This window comes from Dunckerocampus dactyliophorus, chromosome 12 (assembly GCF_027744805.1).
Source record: "Dunckerocampus dactyliophorus isolate RoL2022-P2 chromosome 12, RoL_Ddac_1.1, whole genome shotgun sequence".
Taxonomy (NCBI): Eukaryota; Metazoa; Chordata; class Actinopteri; order Syngnathiformes; family Syngnathidae; genus Dunckerocampus; species Dunckerocampus dactyliophorus.
The window spans coordinates 24111891-24134631 of record NC_072830.1 but is presented as its reverse complement, the minus strand read 5'-3'; the positions used below and the strand labels follow the sequence as shown (position 1 = coordinate 24134631).

Below are 22741 nucleotides of genomic sequence, written 5' to 3'. Positions count from 1 at the left end.
AACACCGGAATTCTGAACATCAACATGCCATGACACTGACTTCATTTTGCTCAATTAACACACAAGTCTTTCATGTGGGCTTAACGAGCAAGCGCCATGGTAACAGTACTCTAAAATCACCACAGTTCTGTATCAATTATCAATTTCTGTTCGCTTTGTATGCACTTAAGTATAATATATAGTAAAATCTCTTTTTTACACATTCTGTTTATTCTGTATTGCTGCTGGTTTTGCTGTGATAATTATGAAAATATGGTGTGGATTTTATTTCATATTGGTGAATGTGGCCGCACGGTGGTTTAGTGGTTAGCACATTGGCCAATACAGGAACAGCCTGTAGATCGGGAAGACCTGGGTTCGATTCTCCCCTGGGCATTTCTGTGTGGAGTTTGCATGTTCTCCCCGTGTGCGCGTGGGTTTTTCCTACATTCTCCCACATTCCCAAAAACATGCAGGTGAGGTTAATTGGCGACTCTAAATTGTCCATGGGTATGAATGTGGGTGTGAAGGGTTGTTTGTCTGTGTGTGCCCTGCGATTGGCTGGCGACCAGTCCAGGGTGTGCCCCGCCTGTCGCCCGAGGTCAGCTGGGATGGGCTCCAGCATGCCCCCGCGACCCTAATGAGGATGAAGCGGTATAGAAAATGGATGGATGGATGGATTGGTGAATGTCTTACCTAATCATGTTATTTATATTATTGAAGTATTTAAATTACTATTCTGTTCAACATGCATGCCACAAATTTTCGTAAAAATAAAAAGGAAATTGCTTTTGGACAACATTTGTATGTTTCCATTTTTTGCAGTACCGGATCGGTCACCAATTAAGAACCGGCACAGTTTCAAAAGTATCAATTTGGCCCCGGTATGGTAATGATAGCAAACCCTATCTACAGGCCGAACTAAACCTCTTTACATTAAATGTACAACAAAAATAAAGTAGCTAAAACTCACTGGTTCTTGTTGAGAAGCACAATTTTAACATGAACAGGAAGGCCGTCTAACAAATGTAAACACAGCTGAAATAATGCACATACACTGACGCGCTAACTTGGCTGGGTATTCTCGCTTCATATCTGAACTTCTAGTCTTTGAGCACGAAGTGATGAAGCCTGCTCGGATGAGAACTAAAACGCCTTCTAAGACAACCTGAACAGTCCAGCTGCGATCAATTGAATGCCCTGAGAATACAATGACCTGGATGAATGAGAACATTCACAGGCAATCTGAACTCCTGTGTACATGCCAGTGCCATATAGAGCAGAATAACGCTGTGTGTTGCGCAATAGCAGCGATCTGCAGGAATGTATAGGCACCACGGCCAGTTGTCTCAGTTCTTTAAGATGAAATGAAGCAACAAACATTGGTTAGAATCCATTTCTGGGATAAACCAAATCATATTGGAAACAGTAATATTTCATGGCGCATTAAGTGCAACAGTTTACTATGGCTACACAATGTGAACTGAATGGATAAATGAGACGTGTCATTTGATTGCCAGCTGTTTGATAGCACACTGCCAGCTGCTGACCATAACCTGAAAGGTATTTTTTGATATCTTTGACAGACAGACAGATGTCAGGTAGCCGAGGAGAGAAACATTCCCGTTGCTGCAGATTTTTCTCTTAAAGCCATTTCACACCCGAGCATTAACATCCTTTCTATTAAAGAAGACTCATATTCCTCCAGAGACCAGTCCGGTGTGTGCTCATGTACTGTACTGTATGTAGGAAGAAGAACAGAGTGTGTTGTTCCAGTGGAATTATAAGTGTTGTTGAGATCAATTGGCAAATTGCACGCTGCACTGATTGCCAGTCGAACGCTGCTGCAACACAGGCCCAAAAAAAAGGTGTGTGAACTGTGGCTGTGTTTCATGGCCTGTATACTGTATGTGTGTGCAGAAAAACAACAATCATTCTTGCACATGCACACAGTGAGAAATTAGTCTGTGTATTGCAATGTCAGCAACTCCAAATTAGACAGAAACCAGACCCCTTCGTTCTATATTTGGGGATCCCCACCCGCCCACCCCCCCGCATTTCCCCAGTAGTTCATCAAAACACTCAATTAGTTTTGACTTGATTCCTTGATTGGCCTCTCAAAGGCCTGTTTTTGCACAATTATATTTCTGTGGTTGCTTGGGTGTTTTAATATGGTATGATTACTGAAAATAAGAAACGTGATTTATCAGGACCACCGTTGCAAGGACGACCATTTTGTAATAGATATCAATGCCATATGTCATAAATATGTTTTCAAATAAAGCAGAATTTAGTATCGAAGTAAAAAAGAGACAACGTGCTCAGAGTGCTGCTCACCAACAAACAAGAGCAAATCGTTAGCGTATTCAGTGTGTACATTCAGTGTATGCATACCAATTTGTGACGTACGGATCAATGTTGAAATATCGATACTTCCGATACCAGACCGATTCTCAAATCAAACATATGAAAACTGACACTTCAGTCATTTGATGTAATGTATGTCATTAACCATTAGGAAGACAGTGGAAAGTCATTCAATTATTGACATCTTTTCATCTTTTTCTTTTTGTTTCAGGCTGGCCCCACCCCCCACTGTAGGAGCCTGCTCCTGTTTATGTAATGTATGGTTGAGATTGAGCCGGAATCGTCTGCCTTGGAATGGAGCAGCATGTACGGTCACACTAACAGAGACAAATGGGTCAGTTCTGCTGTTTTCTTCTCTAATTGGTGACAGAGCCTCGGACTGACTTGACACTGCATGCACGTGTCACAGCAGCGATGCGCATATGGCCCCCTCGCGCAAAATGGCCCGCCCATCCCCATGGACCATGCGGCCCTACTCACAGCGCTTGTTCTGCATGTGGGGAGGGGCAGCTCCGACTGTGCCAATTCGCCCCCTCTGTTGCGTTGTGTCTGCAGCGGCATGTTCCCGGGCCAGCCCAGAGATTTAGTTCCAGGAGTTAAGTGGGAGTTACATCCCGACGTACGTGTGGGCTCCGCAACTTTTGGGAAATGTGTTGGCCGTGGCCAGCACGTAGAGGAAGTAGGGTGTCAGAGGGGTTGCAAGTGTGTCGTACTTAAGGAGCAAGTGATTCGTGAAAACCCACGTGCTTGCCGCTCGGCCACTGTTGGTAGCTTTTTACTCCGTGAGTGCGGAGTGCGACCCGTGCGTGCTAGGTGCGCCTCATTTAAGGCTGTCGTACGTTGCACTCACTGGGGACGTACCATTTGTGGGCATCGTACGAGGCTCGTGAAGCGCACTCGCTTCGATTACAAGACGGGCGTACTGGCTTCCTACGGCACCTACGGCTATCGTGACCGGGAGAACCAGACTGCACAGCGGGAAGAGCCGCCCGCCGTGGCCGGGTAAGGTCCATTGATGTCGGATACGCTATGTGAGCAGCCGTGGTGCGTCCACGGAGGTCGCTTTGTTTTTAACCCTGTAAGGCACTTTGGGTTGCATTTTTATGTATGAAAAGCGCTTTAGAAATCAAGTTTGATTTGACTGGATTTATGAGATATGCTATGATTTGAAACACACTGCTCTTTGAAATGTACCAGACACATAGGTGTACCTGCAGAAAGTATCGGTATGGGATCAGCATCGCCGACACCAGCCTGAATTTTACTCAGGATCGGATCAGAAAGGAAATCAGCGGAATCGAAATACCATTGGTAATAGCAGAGATTATAATGTTTTATTATCGTGTGTTACAAATTTCAGGGAAAATATGGTGGCCTTTAAGGGACACATTTTCAGTAACTGGAACTGTTCTGCAGAGTCAGTATTGAACAACAATGGGTTCAAGTCCAAAACAGGCATATTACATTTACGTCAAGCATCTTCATTTTCTACGACTTATCATGTTTACCTTTTACAGAAACAAACAACTTACATTCTCACCGAAATGCCCCGGTAACACACACACACACACACACACACACACACATAAACCTATTCTGCTCACCCCATCAATAGTCCACTAAATATCACTTTATCATACTAAAATATGGAAATAATTACCACCTGGTGCTCTACAGAAAACGCGTCACTTTCAACTCTAAATTGATTTGTTGAACTTTACGGTCCTGCCTGGAGCAAAACTTCCACAGTTTATATCCTTTTGAAAACAAAAAGCACGAACTGAATACAAAACATAGGCAACACAGTGATAACAGCATTTCAAATATGGTACATTTATTGGTAAGATAAAACTCACACTGGCTCCGTTTTGCATATGCAAGCCATAATACATATTTATCCCAATATTTGGTCATCCTAGTATAAAACTAGAGGGGTCGGGGGTGCATGTGACACTACAGAGTGACAACTAGACTAACTGAGATAGCCTAGAACAGGGGCGGCCAAGCTTTTTCCAACGAGGGCCACATACTGAAAAATTAACGGATGCAAGGGCCACTTTGATATTTTGTAAATCAACAAATGTAGATATGTTATTTACAAGTTATTTACAGTATGTACAGTATATTTCAAGAAAAAAACTGCATCTAGGCTTTGTAATATAGGTGGAAAAGTGGATTATTAGTATGGACTTTGGTCTTTGCTCTAAATACTTTCTTTTTCAAAAATCTTCAGAAAATTTCTTTTTGTGATATCATGACTTTATTTCCACAATATTTTGACTTTATTCCCATAATATTCTAACTTTTTCCCCAACCTAATTTTGCAAAAATTCCAACTTTATTTTGTTGAAAAATAATATGAATATTTCAACTCTGCTGCTAAAATGACGTTATTTTTCCTCATAACATGAGTACTGTATGTGAGTTCATTCTTATAAAATTCAGTTTTTTTTCATTGGACTTTTTTCTCTTATTTTGACTTTATTCTCCTAAAATTACAGCATTTTTTTTCCCCATTTCTTCTGTTGTTCTTTTATCTTCAAACTAGTTCATTTTTTCTACTCATAATTATGACTTTATTCCTATTACATTTTGACCTCTTTTTCCGCAACAAAATTTTCAAAAAGTTACAACATTATTGTTTTGTTTGTTTTTCATAATATGACAGCTTTTTTCTTTAATATTTCTTTATGCTTCTGAAATGATGTTATTTTTCTTCATAATATCACGAAGTTATTCTCGTAAAATTCCGACTTTTGCTTTAATATTTTCACATTATTCTTGTAAAATTAATGCTGATTTTACAATTTTTGCTGTTGTTTTGTGAATTTTCTTGTTAAATCATATTTTTTAGAATGTGCCGCAGGCCAACACAAAAAACAGCTGGGGCCACACCTTGGACATCAACACACCTTGGACAAAATTAGCGGTTCCATTTTTCTTAGATCATTCTTAAGCTACACACCAAATTCCTTCCTTCAAATTACTGTTTTTTAAATTAAACATTTAATTGAAATTTTAATGAATATATAAGGGACGATGGTGGGTCCGGCAGCCAAACCAGTTGCATGAATAAATGTCTACACTGACCTTTTAATCAAAATGTGCAAAAAATATGAAAATAAATTCTTTACGCAACGTCTTCCAGTCAATTAGTTGTGTAATTGACTGCTAAAATACACTCATTCATAATAAAATAAATTTTAAAAAACAACTGGTTTGAACTTTGGCCAACGTTGGAGTTACGTTGGCCTTATCTATAAAGTACATCAAAATCCACGCAAAAACTATGCGTCTAAAGCAAATTAATCATACAATTTTAGTCCGAGGATATCAAAGAGAAGACATACAGAATGACGTAAATTCTATTTCGCTTTAAAAGACCAATAGCTTCCTGTGATAAATGAACACTCTGGGGGGCTGAGACATCAGAGCCTATATTAAGAGGATGTCATTCCCACTCTCAGCTGCATGTTGTAGCATCTTCAGCAGAGCAGGTTATTCCTGTGAACGCTCGGAAAAATGTAAACTTACACCAGCTCATTTGGTGGTTCTATTGATTTGACCCAAAAGCAACGTGTTGCCCATTCCACATCTTCCATGGTGAGTTTACGTTAGCAAAGTCTCCTTGCCTTTCCCGGGGGTAGGATTAAGTAAGTTTTGCTTCTTCCTGCTCCTTTTTGGACACGTAGAACTGTGAATTGTACTACATTATGTGATGTATTCCAATGTAACTTGTATGCATGTTCCAAATAAAGTAAACCATTACCACTTGTTTGTTTTGTCTTATTTTGCTACTCTGAAATTTTATTTTTTTTTAAAATGGATTAAAAAAAATGTAAATGACTATTTATAAAATAAAACATATTTTTGTAAAACTGAATATACAAAAAATGAAATAAATAAAATAAAAATGATTCAGTTATTAAAAAGTTATTTAAAAAAATACCAAAAATAAATAGAAATTATATAAATAACATTTTATAGAAAAAAAAAAAAAATCATGTCCATCAGCACTCTTAAAGGAAAACTGCACTTTTTTGGAATTTTGTGTGGAATCATCCACAAGCCTTATGTGAGACATAAACACATATGCATTTCTAAAGATATAAAAACAGATAAAAGGAGACAGGTAATTAATGCACATCATTTGTGAACTAAATTTCGCTTGTACCTCTGTATAAGTGACGAGTAAAGGCCATCCTGATGATTCTGATCAATGTCGCTGTAGCTTGGTTAATATGCATGTCACATTATATGTAAAATGAGCGTCGTTGCCAGTTTTTGGAGTTTTTTTCAGAAGGCTTTGGAATAGGAGCCTCCCATTATGTGCATTCTTAACTGCGTCTTTTTAGCTGTTTTTTTTCTATATTTAGAACGCACAGAAAAGAGAAAGGCATATGTGTCCATGCCTCACGTAAGGCTTGTGGATGACGGGCAAAATTGCCAAAAAGTGCAGTTTTCCTTTAAAGTGGCATGGCCCATGTCCTCTTACGATGGCACAGCCGACTCCTCGACACTAATAATGGTAGTGACGATAGTTACATTTTGAAACAGTAATAGAAACAAACAAATTCTGCTTTTAACTTTCCCGGTAAACCATTTACCGCTGTATCCCTTTTGACAGTGAAAATATTTACCTATCTGGCTACATATGTCTAGTAACAGTTGTTTGTGGCGTTTTTTTAAGAACTAATTTTCTGTAAACCTATTTTGACTCGCTCCTTCGGGTAAAATGCAGTGTGACATACCCAGCTGTCACTGGACAGCGATGATATGACAGAGAGAATTAAAGAAGAGAGCATCTGTCGCATAACAAAGTCAGCTAACACTAAACATCACTTTCTTCTCACATAACGTGACCTATTTATTGCTTATATAATGTTCTCACTTCATGACTCACTCTCTTTGGGGGAAGGAGCCCATTAAATCATTATTAGCTATGAGGCAATCATTACCATCAAAAAAAAAAAAAAAAACGTCTAACCTCTCGGCCACTCGTCAGGTGTAGACCCCTACAGCAATGAACAATCTTATCAACGGAAGGGTTTAAGAGCTTAAATTTTTTTTTTACAGTATTATTATCAGATGGCACCATGTAACAGCTGGAAGCTTAATGAATTGGCAGCAAAGCACAGCAGCTGGGACAAAGACTTCAACATCTACAGCTGTAACACACATACCAACACATACGAGGTCCGCCTTGAGCCTGTAAACTGGACGTGATTTACTTGGCGCTACGTCCTGTGGGCACTCTTATTGCCAGTAATACTTTTTAAACTGTGTGGGTGTAATGTGTCCAAATTAACACAAATTGGAGCAATGCTTTCTCTTAGAAATGTTAGTTATTAATGGCAGCCTTCCAGACGCCACACTCTGCACCTCTGGCTTTGGTAGACTAATTTGTAGTTGACCTATCACTTGATTAATGAAATAGTTAACATATCAGTGGAGAACACTTCCAGGTTCTGAGAGCGAATCTTCGTGCTCAATCAGAAATTGAGCATGGAGCTGAGTGGAGGTCCCCCGCCAGATGTCTGAACTCATCCTGCATCAATTCAGGATGATATTCATTCGAGCTCAAGGTAGATTTCTTGTGTCTCCCTCTCCCCAGTCGACTGGCATTAAGCCAATTTAACATTTTACACTTATGCTAATATTGCTACTTAAAAAAGATGCACCCGTGGGACCCGAATATTATCCTTTTATGTGTAAATCACAATTAATGTATCGAAAAAAAGTCCAACGTTTCATAGACACCTTTCTCAAGTATTGTGAATGTGTTTTAGGCTTTAAGGCACCTTATGTTTCTACATGTAAGATACATACTGACACACTACAGTGTTTGACAAGTGTGCATAATATCCCACGACACAACAAAATGTAGTATCACATCGTAATCGGCGTTGGATATGTGTCCTGAGGCGTTTGATAACACTCAAACTGTATGATTAAAGCCAAAATCTCTCTAACTCAATTCAAAATTCCAGAATACTTAAAAACTGTGTGAAGATTGAATCCAATTTGCGCTTTGAATGAGCACAAATGTCTCAAATGAGAGCAACTGATCAGACAGAACACCTCTGTATTGTAGTCTTTAAGAGTTTAATTGGACTCTCAGTTCAGTTTTGTGAGGAAATGGAACATGTTGGTGGGTAGAAGGCGCTTCAGGCACTGCAATATCAGGCTGCCGCCATACTGATTCATGCCTGGCCTCTCTCACATTCACAGCCCCCCTGTAGCTGTCAATCAAACCATCATCAAATATGCATCAGGAGCCACACAAGCTCATGTAAATTAGAAAAAAATGTGAGTGAGTGTTTGCGTGTTAAGAAACCTTTCCATATTTGAATATGAGTAGAAACTTGACTTGGGCACGGAACATATTCCTAGCTGTGTGTGCACTTGTTTGTGCGTGCGTGTGCCCGACATATATATTCAAAGAAAATGTAACCCACATACTACTTTTGTACAATAGCTCCCAATCCACCATAGTAGGTGAGGATTTTTTTATGTAGTATTCAGTAACATGCAGTCAAGGAACGCAGGTGAAAAAAAAACAAAAACCGAAATATTAATATTTTCTTGTTTGGTTTATTTCAAACATGCACACAAGGTTACATTGGAGTACATCATATATACTGTGCGTATACAGTGTCTTAAATAAGATGAGTTTATTTAATCCCACCCCGTTCGCATATCACAGCAATCACTAATGAATTTCTTCATTTCCTGTGTTCAATACACACGATTCACAAAGAGCCAGGGACATCAGGCCCTCAGGCGAAAAAACCCCAGGACGAAGCCAAAGCACACCGCAGGCAAACCCGACCACAACCCCTGAATGCACACGTCCGCCGTCTTCCAACAAGGAGCCGAGCGGCAAAACCCACAATGACGTGCGATCCATGCACGGACCGACTAGTCAGATGGTTCAATTTGTCCATTGAGCTGTGTCGTACTTCCTGATGAAACACAGGGCAGAACCGAAGATGAGGCTGCCGTCAGTCTCTCCTCTTGCCGTAGTGCATAACATAGCCTAGCGTCTGAGTGTGTAACCCTCAGTGCACTGGCTTGGATGGCGATTTCTGTTTGTCAGCATGTCATCAATATAATGTTTGCAGAAACATTTATAATACACGAGGACTTTCTATAGCCAGTGTAATGTCTTTAATGCAAGTGTGACATCGTTATTCTTGCTAATCGGACAATAAAATACCCAGAAATGTCATATTTGCCACAATTTTTTTAACTAAAGTTAATTATTCTGTGTTTTTTCTTGTTATCCTCCTAAGAAGCTAACTGTATTAACTTTTTTTTTTTTTTAAACAACCTCGAGGAGGAGTCGGGAGTCATAATCTCACCACACGTCACTGGGAGTGTTTGTCATGAATGAATGATTGTTTGTCCATATGTGCCCTCCGATTGGCTGGCTACCAGTCCAGGGTGTGCCCCGCCTCTCGCACGAGGTCAGCTAGGATAGGCTCCAGCATACCCGCAACCTTCGTGAGGACAAGCGGCATAGAAGATCCATGGATGGTGTTATTCCGATCACTTGTTGTGCTTGGAATTCATTGAACCATTGCAAGTGGTCGGTCACTTGTTTTGCCTTGGAGAAGAAATATAGATCAATTCCTATATTACAGACTGACAAGCTTTCCTGCGAGCTACAGTTGGATAATTACCCCCCTACGTCTCATGAGACGATGCTAAGTACCTCAGCATACAATACAATGACAGAACAGTCGATACGACAATGTCCAGTTACAGGGTTCCAATGTAAAGGCCTGCTGACCAGATGAACAAATATGACAAATATGGATGTTGCAATCACAAAGATAGCTAAGCTGTCCACACGCTTGTTGCTCAACAACACACTATTCATAAATGATAATGATGTTTCCTAAATTGATTCTTGTTTGTCTTGTGACCTATCCACTATCTGTCACTTGATTAATCTCAGTAGAACATTGCCATTTGCTGACATAAAAACAAAGCCGCGATGACTGACTTCTGCATCTTGGGCAGGGTGAATGACAACCAACAGCAATATATATATATATATATATATATATATATAGTAATCCCTCGTTTATCCCTTGACGTTAAGGTGATAAGTGAAGTAGGAGTTCTGATTTAAAAATGGCATATTTTCATAGTTAGAGCCTACAAAACCTGTTTACGACCTTGTAAATACATTTTTTTTTTAATTAAAGGCCTCTAGACATTAAATAACACCCCTATAATCACCATTACAGTCCTATTACCCAACATAGGAGATATAATAGGAGGAAATAAGCCATTTAAGACAGAAATAAGACTGTTCCTGTGCTACTGGAGCTGAGTGAGGGACTGACAGGAAGTGATGTTGGGGGTTCAGAGTTGAGTTTTAGCTTTGCGTGCGTTACGGTCACAACAGTAGCCAGTGCTTTTATTAGGGATTATTGTGAGATAATTCAATCCTGCAATAAAGGCCCGCTGTTCCGGCACTCAAGTCTGGTGCGTGTGTGTGACTCACCGAACATGTCAGTGACATTACTGACACCTGGTGACCAGTGTAGAATACTACATATCACATCTTTGAATGCCTTTTCTGAATGCCTTATATTTGTATTTTAGTTCATATACATATTTATTTAATAATACTGATAATACAGTGTCTGTTTGATGGTTAAGTCTGAAGCCCCAGGTTCCAAATGCACCAGCCACACTTCTGTACCCAGGGCAAATTGTGTTTCTAGACTATAGCGCTATATCATCGTCTGACAATTCATGACAATTTTGTTTTCCATGTGACATAAAACTCACACCTGCCTCACAAGGTCTTAATAAATCTATCTGAAGCTCCTTATCATAATAGATTGCCTTGTGAAGCCTCCCTGTGCAGCTGTGCACGCATGCACAAGGTACATAAAAGGACAGCATACTTGACATGCAGTTCTATAGGTGACTCCCTAGAAAATATAAAACATGCCTAAAGTACAAATACAGAGATACATCACAAGGCATAGGTCACATTGCCTGAGACTGCGCCACATACTGACTTTTAATGAATAACATCCACACTGATGACAGCGCTAATGAGTGAGTGGTCACTGCAGCCCTTCTGGGTTTGAAATGTTATTACAACCTCTGCCAAGTGACGAAGCACAATGTTATGTTTGCCATGTGTTCATCGGTCAGGTAGTGCAGCAGTTAGTTCGTTAGTAAGCGATAACTACATTTCCAGGAAACTTCAGTAAAGTAGTGACACGTGGGCCAAGAAAGAATCCAGTAGATGTTGCCGCAAGTCCCAATGAAGATGAGCCGGTTGATCTTGTGAATATTTGAAAAAAAAAGGTTTTATCACCGCACTGCCCTCCCTTCCCGGAGAGTGACCAACAGGCACGCATCGCTCGACCACGACATCAAGCCAGATCCACAAAAGTAGGGGTGGCCAAAGTGCGTCTCATTTGTCATTGCATCACTTCAGAAACAAAATAAAATTTAAAAAAACTGAAAAAAATGTAAAAATAGAGCAAAAGACACAATGAGAAAAAGCTGAAATGTTGACACCAACAACCAATAAGAGCACAAAGCTTTGTATTTAAAGACAAAGCTTTATATATGAATCACTTTTTACTTTACTTAAAAAACTACAAAATAAATAAATACATTTAAATATATATCTGCATATATACTATTCTCTGTATATATACTATTTATAAACAAAATACCATATACTATTTCCAAAATGAGTTTTCTCTCTAGATTAATTTTGTCGTCTTTTGTCTTGATTTTGTCACAGAAGGTTTTTTTTTTTTTTTTTTAAAAAGGAGCCATCTAATATTCGGGTAAATGTAGATTTGTACTCAATTTTACATTTTTAGAGGAATTTTTCAGATTTGTACCTCCATAAAAAATGAGCTGCCTGTTTGGGAGTGGAAAGCGTGTGCATATTAGTCCCGCTGTGACTGGGGATGTGCTGCAAACACCAATCAAACTGCTCCTGGCTCCTGCTATTCTAATTACACATCGGTGCATCGATGGATGTTTTATTAAAAACAATGCCAAAAAGTAAGAAAATAAACCCGGCACAACAGACATACACAAAATGATTGCTTCATTTTGATTGCAACATGCATGTGCATCAGATGCCAGCAGGTGCGGCTGTGCGATAGTACTGTACGTTGGTAAACCTCACTTATCACTGATGCCTTAAAGGAAAACTGCAATTTTTTGGAATTTTGCCCATATTTATTTATTATACAGTATATTATAGTGCAGTTTTCCTTCAGGAGCGGCGCTGGACAGCAAGTTTATAACCTGCGCTTTTAGCTCATTCTCAAATGCTACTTAACTCCCATTTAGCAGGGATTTGTGGAAGCGGGTTCGAGCCCTGGCCAGGGCGCGGGGCTGAAGTGTGTTACACATGCTATCAGACCATAATTTAAAAGGTTAGACAAACCTACACAAGTTATGGAACAATTAAAGTCGCAGAGCATAACAATGAAAAGAAGATGGTAGTAGAAGAAGTAGAAGTAAGAAATAGTGGAGTAACCAGGTAGAGAAAATGAAACAGAAGGTGGGAAAAAAAGAGTAGAGCACCGATCCATCATGTAGCACTGCTTCTTTCAGACACTGGTAATAGACGAGGAGCGATAGAGGGGCGAGCACCCACTCCTCCTCAATCTATCTCCACTTGCTTGTCAAGTCCGCTCTGTCACCACAGACTACGACTATTACAGATAAGACGGAGACAAAACAGTCCACTGGAGAAACGTGTCCTATGACACTCCCACCTCAATATGGTACATATTCTAGCATAACATGACATGGTGCATTTAGGTTCATGCTATAGCATTGACAAGAAAAATGGAGCCCAGTACTTAACTCCATTGACTCTCAACCATTTTGTGGCCGGAAGAAGAACAACATGGTGTCAACAGTGGCGTGTGGTGAAGCTCATAGCAGGTGAGGCACTGACTCCTTTGGAGTGTTTTTTTTAAATATTAATACAGGTTGCTCATGAATAGGATAACAATAAAAAGAAGACAAAATTTCACTTTGGTTAATTTTTTTTTACATACTTTTTGTATTTTTGTATTAACTGAAAAACATTTGTGTTCTTACCTTTCATCTGTATATGAAGTACATGCACCCTGTCCTCCAGAAAAAGTTATGATAAAAGTCTGATGACCTCCTGGTGAGTTTGTGTATACAGTGTTCCCTCGCTCCATCGCGGTTCACCTTCACAGACTCACTGTTTCGCGGATTTTTTTTGTGTTACAGGCCGAGCCTGGCCCTTTAAGAAGAACTGCATTGTGGGACGTAGAGTGTTGTAGTTCTGTGCTTTAGCACAGGCAGCGGTGTCGCTCTCTATTCTCTCTCTTCTGCCTGCACCGCCCATTGTCTTCTGCGTCCTGATTGGCTGTACATCATTGGCAATCTCCTGTTGTGGTCATGGCTACCAAACTAGCTAACTGTGTGAGCTGCTTGCTAACCAATCCTGTAAACAATCGAAAAAAATAGAAGAGGCTAACCGTGTGAGAAAAATACGAGGACAGGAGGAATATGTTTTAACAAGGATGCAAAAACGCTACGGCCGAACGGTGCTAGGACGAGGCATGGCCAGAGGAGTAAAATATGCGTGAGTCACTTACTAATGTGTCCAACCTAGTAGGTTGATCATTAAAATTCAAACACAATTTGAACTTTGAGAGTGTCTAAACAAGACAGAAATGTGAGAAAATGCTCATGCCTGTCTGAGAAAAGTGTAAAAAGTGTATGTAGAGAGTTCTGCAGCCTTAAAACATATATAATAACTGTAAACACATAAAGTTGGCTACTTAGTGGGTTTCACTTATTGCAGGCTATGTTGGGAACCGATCCCCCGCGATAAACAAGGGAACACTGTACACGTCCTCCATCTTGGCAGTCAAATTAATTCACTCATTCAGCAGAGCATGAAGATATATTATACTGTATTTGACTTGCTCTTGAGTGGGTGCTAGTGCTGTCAAAAAAAAAGGGCGGCAGTGACGAGTAACGCGTTCAGGATTAAGTGAGTACTGCAAGTGCCTCCCGTATAACATTTCTGTGTATGTTATTGTCCGATTAGCAATAATAAGGGGATGAAGACATTACAGGAGCTGTAGAAGGCTATGGTAGATAATCAATGTTTCTACAACATTATGCTATTGACAACGTGCTGATAAACAGGAACTGGCAGGCACCACGATTCAACTCAGTGTGCACTCATTTTTTGTTTTCCTTGGTGTTTTCTGACAATTTAAATTCATAGTGAAATATTATTAAAAAAGCAAAAAATTCAGTGGAACTGTGCATGCACACAAAGAATCCGGACACACATCCGCACTGCATACACGGGACACAATACCAGCAAAGGAGAGTCAAATTGAAGGCACATCCGAGTAGTTTTAGGGGTTCAGCTCAAAGCCAGTGAACAACAGTGCTCTAAAAGCAAACACATCACGCCTTACAAGTCAACTGCAGGCGCCTTCAGTTAGGGACATTGGTAATGTAGCTAGTAATAATAAAGCTACCCCGTGGTCCCATTTGCTCTTGCATCCTCTGCAATTTAATATGACATAAAAGCGCCAGCAGGTTGTCCTGTATTTTATATCAGACTCCAACTGAGTTTTGCATTAGGTGGAAGAGCCTCCTCTACCTGTTTAAGTTTACAGCAAGAAAACAAAGCCAGTAACTTGTTTTTGCCAAAAACAGCATATTGCAATTCGGTATTAATAGCCTGCAGGAACCTCTACAGAACCTGACATATTTGTCAGGCTATCGAGTACATAATGGCCCATTTATTTACATACTGACCAGCTCAAGAATGTGTCAGAACTGCTTTACCTTTAAGAAAATGCAGCCACAAATAAGCAATTTCTCTTTCTGCTAAGGTAAAAAAAAAAAAAAGAGCATATAAATCTGTCATCCCCAGAGATACATTTTAGGAACTTACAGGATGCAGCGGTTTGGCTGAACAGTGATATATCAGCACAACACAGCACCTTTCTGCAAGCACGCTGCTTGGCATTCAGCACACTACTCACTCCCCTGTGCTCTCTCTGTCTCTCTTGGCATCAGTCCTCTCTCCACTTCTATTTTTTTTTTTTTACTCCTCTCGCTCAGCACCATCTCTCACTCATTCTTCCCTGGTGAGCTGGAGATGTGCCATTGAGCCAGCATCTGTCATAACCGTGTCGACATTTAAACCCCCACTGTAATGGACAACGTGTCGCTTTGTTGCAAACATTGTGAAGAAATAATCTGGACTTCAAAACCAGTGGTCCAATCACAGTATTAACACTCTTTGCTTTTGATTTCCCATCTTTTCTTTACCCTCATGCATGTCGACGTTTCATTTATTTTTTTTTACCTATTTCGCTCATTATCGTGCGTTTTTTTAGCCTGTAATTTCATTTCCTTCATATGTTTTCTTCTTTATCTCTGAGCATGTGTCTTCAGTCACACCAATACGACATTTTCAAAACAAAAACAAAAAAAACAAAAACATGTTAAATCCTTCTCATCGCAGTCTGCCTTCATCTTCAAATATTTGCCTTCTGCTGCAACCACATTACATCCCACCACTGGCTGTCTTTTTTATGACTGAATTTAAAATATGTGGAAATAGAAACATCACTACAGGCAGCAATGTGAGCCTCAGATTGGACCTGCAGACCCGCACTAGTACATCACTTCCCTACAGAGATGAAACAGTATGGTCCATCTTCTCACTGAAAGACAATTTGTAGGTTTTTTTCTGGCTCAATTCCCAACAAGATTTAATGAAAATAAAGTATGATATTCTGCAAAAATCACTACATTTTGTTTGAACAGGGCTTTTTGCTGGCAGTGTGACCATCACTGTGTGCAAAAACACATTGTAAAACAATGTGCAGTTGGGCAGCAACCACTTATTACACAAGCCTGGAAGCCACGTTGCACCAAAATAGCTATTTTGTGCCCTATAAAAACTATACTGTATCATAATTTCAGAGAAGGTAGAGTTAGGGGGTTATGGTGAAGGTATAATTTTCATAACTAACATGTCCAATGTCAGTTTCTCATCTGACATGGAAGTTTGGCACCTCTGGGCAACACTGTTTCATTCCAGTCCCAAAAGTAGCGGTAATGCACATAAAAGCTGCCACTCACAGACATGTTTTTCACCACAGCTTCATCTGCTGTAGCCCCAATTATCCCTGGGTGCAGGCGGACGATAACACACGATTTTCCTTCACAGGAACAAACTAAGGGTATGCTGCCCAATTCTGATATTTTGCTAAAATCTGATCTTTTTATGTAGTCGTAGACATGACAAAAAAAAACACGTGACTTGTATTTGTGTGTAATGTGAACGCAGTGCGTCCGAGAAGTGATGCGCATGTGCACAAAACATGATGTCGCACGCGATGCAGTCTGTTTGGGATGTAAACCACTTTCACCATTTTCTTAACCGAATTATTTCACGTAGGAGATTAAGAAGGAAGAGGGCGAGAATTTTGAGTGCTGCTTACATGAGTAAGCAGTTCCAAAACATTTTCTTTTCGCCACTGACTGTTTTCTTCTCCTTCAGCCGCCATGTCTCTTTGCATTTGTCTATTTTGGCAATGAGTTGTGACGTGTGCCTTTCGACGACATATAGGATATGCGCGACCCGAATTGTCAGACTGCAGTACAGTGCAGTACATTATATTCAAAAATATCATAATGAATCAATCATGCTGATTCCTGGTTGAATACAGACGATTATTAGTAAAGAAAATATGCATATTGAAGCAAATTTTAGTAGTTAAGCATTTAGTAGTTAAGCATTTTCAAGCATGAAATTGGCTAAATGAAATAAATTGCAACTATAAGGCATTCAGAAGATGCATTCAAAGACACTGTGAATGATATGTAGTATCCCATACTGGTCAATAGGTGTTAGTAATGTCACTGTGTTATTCGTTCAGACACACAAGTGCCAGACTCGATCGCCAGAAGAACAGGTTTTTGTTACAGGTTTGAATTATCTCACGACAGGCACAATAATCCCTAATAAAAATACCTAATAAAAACACGGGCTATTGTTGTGGTCGTTACCCATGGCAAGCTAAAACTCAATTCCATGCTCTAAATACGAAAATATTACACTTATAAATAACAAATCCTACTTTGCGGAAATTCACTTATGGAACCATCCATCCATCTATTTTCGATGCCACTTATCCTCTTTAGGGAGCCTATCCCAGCAGACTTTGGGCGAGAGGCGAGGTACACCCAGCCAGTCGCAGGGCACACATAGACAAACAAACAAACATTCACACTCACGTTTATCTTCTACTAGGGTCGCGGGTATGCTGCAGCCCAGCTGACTTCAGGCGAGAGGCGGGGCACACCCGGACTGGTCATTCATACCTATGGACAATTAACCTAACATGCATGTTTTTGGAATGTGGGAGGAAACCAGAGTACCCACGGGGATGCCCAAGCAGAGATTCGAACCCAGGTCTTCCCGATCTCCTGACTGTGTGACCAACATACTAACCACTCGGCCAGCATGCGGCCCGATCTGGAACCGATTAACTGCAATAAACGAGGGATTGCTGTAGCGTACATATCAAATTTATGATTACATACGAAAGAGGCCTGTGTGGCTGTTCAAAAAAATCCAAATTGTACCGCTCGCACTGACGTGAGAAAAATTTGAATGGACCTGCAGTGTGAGCGTAGTTTAATTACCAACAATCCAATCACAACCTCTTACCTTGCTTTAGCGCTTGACAATGTTTAACTCAGAAATGTAACACTGTGGTTTTTGCTGTAATTACAGTGCCTTACTTGCAATACTAAATTCTCATGAGAACAGGCTCCACTCTCACATGCAGACACAATAATTACACATACCCTTCTACAATTCAGACTCCTCGGCGTCCTCATTCAGTATGACATTGACAGACAGGGATGGATTGTACAAATGTGGCAAATATGAAAAAATTCATTGTTGGAAGAAACCGTTTAAAAAAAAATTGAATCAATTATCAATCTTGCATGAATAACACATGCATGGCTTTACTAACTGAACCAATCTTAGATTTTGTGCGATGAGGAACCCCAGTGGAACTGGGGTTCTTCTATTAATTACATGTCGTTAATTTTAATACCCTCTCTCATCAAGCAGCTTCTTAATTCTGTGAACTCGACTCAACAGAAGCTCAAAACAAAAGAGTTCTGCTTCTTCAGCTTTTTCAGAAACCAATAAAGTGTTTGGAGGCACATTTTTGTAACGGACACGTGCCTTCTTCCATAAGTCTAGCTCCTCTACTTTAATGGAGAGCTGCTTTATTAATATAGTAGCATTGGACTCTGCACATGCTGTGTTCAACATGATGGGAAGCAGATGTCTCACAATTTCCCTCCTGAGCTTTCACCTTGGTATGGTTCCAGGAACCTTGACCCTCAACTTTTGTAGAAAACTGTCCACCTTTCCATCTGTTTGCATAATAGAATGAAAAGTGGATCAGATGAGTCTGACCTTGGACTGTACTAAAAGCAGTCTGCTCCTTCTGTGCTCAAACAGCTGCACTGTAAATCTATACTGCTACAGTTAAAAGCCCATCCCTAGCTAGCAGGGCTGTGCAGAAACGACAGCAAAGAAGCTAAACTTGCACTTCACAGTTCAAATTTTGCGGCTTCACTATCACCGTTATATATATTACATAAATATATTAAAATAGATAACGTTTCCTGGTTGACTACGAGCACAGAAATGGTTAAAGGAACTGGAATACAAATACAAGGCATTCAGAAGACGCATTCAAAGACGTTGAAGAGATGTAGTATTCTACACTTGTCATTAGCTGTCAGTAATGTTGCTGTAATGTTCAGTGAGACACACACGCCAGGCTTTCATTGCAATTATCTCACAACAACTTTTATTATCTCAAAACAGGCACAAGAATCCCTAATAAAAACACAGGCGACTGTTGCAGCTGTAACCCACGCCAAGCTGAAATCCCCAACGTCACTTCCTGTCCGCCACTCACTCTGCTCTCCTAGGGAACACATTTATAACAACGCACACAAACACGAGTCCTATTCATGTCTTAAATGGCTTATTTAATCTTATTATGTCTACTACATTGGGTAATACGAGTGTGGAGGTGACTATAGGGGTGTTAGTTCATGTCTAGAGGGCTCAAGTAATGTTAAACAATGTATTTAGAAGGGCGTAAACAGGTTTTCTATGCTGTAATTCCAAAAATATTCAATTTACAAATCAGGAATCTTACTTCGTTCCTTATTCACTTATCACGGTTGAGTCTGGAACCCCTTAACCGTCATAAATGAGGGATTACTGTACTGTTGGTGGCACATGTGCAGAGAAGAACCCATTCCATTTTGGTGCACATTATTAGAAAACTTTATTTTCTCTTGCTGTTCCAAGTGGACCCATCAGCCCCCGTGTTGCAGAATGCAAATGGCATGGTGTCAACGACACACGGCCACATTATTCAACACCATATCAATCACTGAATTCACAGAATTTGACAGTAGATGAATGCAGCACAGTTTGAGTGACTATCTACCTGTTTGTTTTTTACATTCTGTTTCTGTCTGTTAAAATAAAACAACCAGAAAATTCTAGACAGATTGTGTCTTTGCATGGGGTTAAACATAAACCCAAAGCCATGAATGTGAATACCAACAACCTAATGAGCAATACCACAATCACGTCTTGGCCAATATTTGATCAATATATCAATATCAAATAAAATAGGTTGGTGATTGAAAGCACTCAACAATTAACCTCTGCTCACCTCCCCTGTTTAGGGAAGCTGGCCCTGGGTGAAAGCTGGACAGCATACCAGGCAATTGTGACGAGTGCACTGATGGGGAACTGATCCCACCCAAGCTACATAAATATCCGTGAGGTAAATCACTATTCTTACCAATGGCCTTCCACCCTTATTCTTAACTCCATAAATACGGCCTGGCTCTAACTCCACATACAGTCTAGGGAATGCAAATTTAGATTTGTATCTAAAACATGCCAGACAAAAGGGAATCCAAATTATAGTCCCGTGTATGTTGCTATACTCCATGTTTTATGGTGGCAAACCCCATAAAAATGCAAATGGGGCCAGTTAAGTAGAAGCAAATCTGATGAGCTGACACAGCAAAGTATAAGGCTGGCGGTGTGCGGCGCTCACTTCAGCTTTACGTTGTTTCCTGTATTCTCTGTGTGTCTCCTTATGGTGCAGCAACAGCCATTACACAGCAGACCATTAGATAATATCACAGAGTACCTGCAGCATTGTTCCGTTCAGTTGGCCCTCACAGCATGCACTCTGTTGCCAGAGGATCATTCCAATGCCTGCTGTATCACCTGCCAGTCCTCTCCTGTGTCTTTTTGGCAACTTCCATCATTGCTTCTCTTCCTCCTCAATCGATTCCGTGATTATCTGCTACCACGCTCCCTTCTCCACTCACCAGCAGCCCTGCTTCTCTGCTACCTTATGCCCCACCTCCCCCAAGCACATCTCTCCTGTCACCTGGACCACATTCTCTCTCTTCTCTGTATTCCATCTGCCCTCTTTCCCTGACATCTCATTTTAAGTCAACCCGGTCTCTTCTGTCCTTTGCGCCGCCTTGCACTTGTTCTTCTAGTCTAGTCTAGTCTAATTTATTGAATTGCTCCACTCACCTCAATGCATTTATAATCCTGTTCCTGCTTCCATTTTAGCTTCTCTCTACTAAAATCTCAGAAACACAAATGTACATTTTTCCATTCCAGTTCTGTGTATTCCATCCCATCCCTCCTCATCCTTTCCAATGTAGCCACTCTCCCCTCCCATTTTCCTCCAGTCTGCAAACTAGGTATCATCGAATCTCCACCGTGTAGGAGAGAACACCAACGCCATTATCGCCTCATCTTTGTTTGTTCTCTGGTTCTGTTCTCATGTTTTTTTTTTTTTTGTTTTTTTACTGTTGCTCCTTTAAATGTATGAGCAGGGAGATACAGCAGTCAGAATGTGATCAAGTGAGGTGTGGAGTGGGGAAGTGCACAATAATCAGCCAGACGGTAAAAGTCGAAATGAACACCTTGCATACCTGTGAGTCTCCCTCTCCTCCTCTCCTTAGGTTTTTTTTCTCCAGTTATCCCCACTCTTGTCAAGCAAGTGCAAAAATCCTTTCAGCCATGAATGCATGAAATAATCCCACTCCTTTTCAGAAACATTAAAACACAAGTATAACGCATGTCCACTTTTCTATCTTGTCCCGCTCACTTTAGGTCCGTTTGAGTCCAAATAAATGAGGTGCGGTACCGGCGGCAACCCGCAGAAACCCCCAGTCCACTCAAGATCCACTGGGATAGGGCTTGTGAAAAGAGAGAACGCCGCTAAACCGGCGCACTGCCGCGTTGCGCGCACATTTGGTCTCCACATGAGCTCCCCGCGCCCTCCCTCTATTAATCGGCCATTTAACTGCAAATATCCAACAGTTCAAAAATGGCTGGAAACCACTTTCCTAAGCAGCGACAATTCAGTGAGTAGGGGAGAGTTTGGTGGGAGATTCCTTCATAAAAACGAACCAAGCAGCCGCATGTTAGTGGATTTCCCCGATGGTCCTTGCATATGCAAGTGCATTGTCCCAGCAGAAGAGTTCAGCCATTCGCAGCTCTTTCAACATCTTTGATGGAGCGATAATCTCCTAGTTGCGCTCGGTAGATTCTAATCAAGCACAAGGTTATCCAGAGAAACCTCCCAGAGGAGCCGTTGCCCTCTGCCAGCCCCCACAAGTGACTTTGTCTTGACCCGTCTGTCTGTCTGTCTGTCTGCGTCGTTAGGAGAGATTATATCGGTTGCAGCCTGTAGGTGAAGGCGTGCAATACAGAATCGAAAAGAAGGGTGATCGTTTCCTTTTAAAATCACAGGAACCGACGCATCATTTGGTTTTATTCCTGTTGTAGAAGGCGCTATGATCCGGCACAGAGAGCATCCTTGTTGTCGGCCGCGCCTGCAGTTACTTTCACACACAGTGCGGCTGTGTGCTGCTTTGTCCCGGGAGGCGATGCACGCCTACCAGCAGCCCCAACCTTGTCTGTGTGAGTGCGTGTGTGTGAGTGCGCGCGCGCGTGTGTGTCCTCTCTGCATCCGTCTCTCCACACACTGCTACTGATCACAAAACGCTAATAATTAATGCGTGCAGTGCGTTTGCGCGAGAGAAGCACATATTTAGAGTCTAGAAAGGAATTACAGCTTGGGACAATAAAAGACTCAGCAAATGTTGGATGCCATTCAGTTCTTTTGATACCAACTTTTAAAATGAGCAAATTTACCAGAATTTACCATTAAAGTCTCCATAATATGGCTTTAATCATGACATGATGACTGAAATA

General features: G+C 40.8%; 1 protein-coding gene across 4 annotated transcripts in view; it reads right to left on the bottom strand.

Moving 5' to 3' along the window:
• The window catches only part of zgc:172282 (leucine-rich repeat and fibronectin type III domain-containing protein 1-like protein), a 175635-nt gene extending 153175 nt beyond the window's left edge, over positions 1 to 22460 (bottom strand). For 3 of the 4 annotated variants that reach the window (XM_054793153.1, XM_054793155.1, XM_054793156.1), the window contains exon 1: positions 21454 to 22460. The gene's annotated coding sequence lies outside the window, so the exon portion shown is untranslated. Of the gene's footprint in view, positions 1 to 20648 lie in introns of all 4 variants that reach the window. The other variant, XM_054793154.1, reaches the window with a different exon arrangement.
• Positions 22461 to 22741: the final 281 nt, after the last annotated feature.